Here is a 2,500-nt window from a genome sequence, read left to right as displayed (position 1 = left end):
CAATATGAACTGGCAACTGGGTGTGTTAGCAGATTCTTTCCAAAGGAAGGGAGTCGTAGGGGGGCAACAGAGCGGAATACAACTTTCTGAAGGTATATACGCAGCATTCTCCATACCACCAGGGTCAGGCACTGTTCTCACACTGAAGCAGAAAGCTCAGAGGATCAGATTCCAGCTGGACTGGAACAGAGGAACGCTGTCGTTCTCTGATCCTGATACCAACACACACATACACACCCTCACACACACCTTCACTGAAACACTGTTTCCATACATTTGGACTAGTCAGCCCAACATGCCTCTTAGGATGTTACCGGGGAAGGTCAGTGTAACTGTGGAATAACGTAGTTACAGGTGATGATGGTGATGATGATGATGATGATGATGATGATGATTATAATGATGACGACGACGATAAACTATCAGCACTGGTAATATTAATCAATTGATGGCCACAGAGGGGCGCTAGCCCGTCCAATGCGTGGGCTTTCCAAAATTATGTCATAGACCCGCAAAGTCTAAGGACTTTTAATGTTTGTTCAGGGCAGTAAATGATTATGTACTGTAAGACATCTGGCTGATATAAATACTGTCCTCGCTGTGTCCCTCACTTCACACGAGTGTGATTTTTACTATTAAAATTAAAATTTACTATATAAATTAAAACTAGAAAGACATTTATGATACTTTTACTGTACATATTTATCATAAAATATAGAATCACCACTGTGGATCACCAAATTCTCTTATTATTATTGTTTTATCTAGTGTGTAAACTGTGTATTGATGCATATTTATTATTTACCTTTGATTTCTGTTGAAATTATAGATCTGAAAGATCAAAATCCATCTATCTTGTTTTAAAATCAAATAAACATCTATACTACACAACGTTGGTGTTCAGTTACATGATATATATTTGTCCCTCGTCTAAGAGATTAAAAGTTATGATAGTTTTATATGACGTTGATCACAAGCCAGTGTATACGTTAAATATTACACATGTTTTATAGTCTATTTCTGCCTGAGGTTTCTTCCACTGTAACTATCCTCCTCTTCTACCCTGGATTTGAACCCCGGTGTCCTGCACTGTCCAAGCGCTGACATGTCTATACCATTGAGCTAATAGAGCCGGTCTGCTCGCTCAGGGGATAAATTGGATCTTCTTCAGGTCAGAATGTGTGTCAGACACTGTGTCTATCACACTAAACCCAAGCGTTTAGGTTATAAACTGTTTTAAACACATCATTTGTAACACTTTTTAAACGTGTCACAGTGTTTAGATTATAAACAGAAGAACATGTTTAATCCCTGTAACACTTTTTAAACACATAAACGTGTTTAGTTTTTACAATCAAAGTCAGTCATATAGGTGTTTAGAATTTGAACACTGGGGTGTTCTCGTGAGGTGTTTTGAGTGAACTGGTGTTCTACTGTATTGTATGAATATTAATAAACACTTGGCATTTTATTATTACACACATGGTGTTTAGGTTTTAAACCCCCCCCCCCCCCCCCCCCCACCACCCACCACCACCTCTCTCTCTCTCATTAGCAGGCAACAGTGCAGCACTATCCCTCTCTCTGTTTCTGGCACAACAGCGCCCCCTACTGGTACCCCGTAGTCATATACTGGTGCTCATTAACCAACACATACAGTATAGGTTAACCAACACGGACATTGCTGCTCAAAAAGTGTGGGCACCGCCATGCTGTGTATACAGTATATGTTTATCTTATATACACACCGAGGAGGATCTCAGCGGATTCTCATTATGGTTACAGTATATTGAACTTTTGCAGGCTATTCATAGTGTATTCCCGCGACGTGGACTTGGCGCGCCGCCACTGCTCAGTGGCCTCCTCGCTCCCGTCCTCTAGGAGATAATCACCTGCAATTTGATCACAGCCGGCCATTGTTCGACCACCACGGTGTCTGCAACCCGATACCGTGAATAGACGCTTGACAACAACAACAACAACAACAACAATGTAAACAGTGAACATTCCATCACTCATATACAGCAGTGGTTCCCAAAGTGGGGTCCGGGGACCCCCCAGGGGTCCTTGAGGGAGTTCCAGGGGGGGTCCCCCCAATTGCTAAATGATCATTTGCAACCGAATGGACCCTTATGGGGTCTGTAACTCAGAGAGTGTACAAATGGAACCAATGGACCCTTATGGGGTCTGTAACTCAGAGAGTGTACAAATGGAACCAAATGGACCCTTATGGGGTCTGTAACTCAGAGAGTGTACAAATGGAACCAAATGGACCCTTATGGGTCTGTAACTCAGAGAGTGTACAAATGGAACCAAATGGACCCTTATGGGGTCTGTAACTCAGAGAGTGTACAAATGGAACCAAATGGACCCTTATGGGTCTGTAACTCAGAGAGTGTACAAATGGAACCAAATGGACCCTTATGGGTCTGTAACTCAGAGAGTGTACAAATGGAACCAAATGGACCTGCTCTCAGAGTTAAATTAACAGTGGTTTTTA

At 42.1% G+C, this 2,500-nt stretch overlaps 1 protein-coding gene and 1 pseudogene across 2 annotated transcripts in view; one reads left to right on the top strand and one right to left on the bottom strand.

The window, feature by feature from the left end:
- The window catches only part of LOC308313359 (E3 ubiquitin-protein ligase TRIM35-like), a 1,406-nt pseudogene extending 1,063 nt beyond the window's left edge, over positions 1-343 (top strand). The window contains exon 1 of the transcript in view: positions 1-343. This exon is cut by the window's left edge and continues 1,063 nt beyond it. The product of the transcript in view is annotated as an E3 ubiquitin-protein ligase TRIM35-like (transcript).
- The window catches only part of cacna1ab (calcium channel, voltage-dependent, P/Q type, alpha 1A subunit, b), a gene marked incomplete at both ends in the record, with an annotated part of 241,854 nt that overhangs the window by 207,394 nt on the left and 31,960 nt on the right, over positions 1-2,500 (bottom strand). The window lies entirely within an intron of this gene.

The sequence above is a fragment of the Protomyctophum bolini genome, assembly GCF_963924005.1.
Source record: "Protomyctophum bolini genome assembly, chromosome: 3".
Lineage (NCBI taxonomy): Eukaryota > Metazoa > Chordata > Actinopteri > Myctophiformes > Myctophidae > Protomyctophum > Protomyctophum bolini.
The sequence above is the reverse complement of the archived record's forward strand: the minus strand, read 5'-3'. Positions and strand labels throughout refer to the sequence as shown.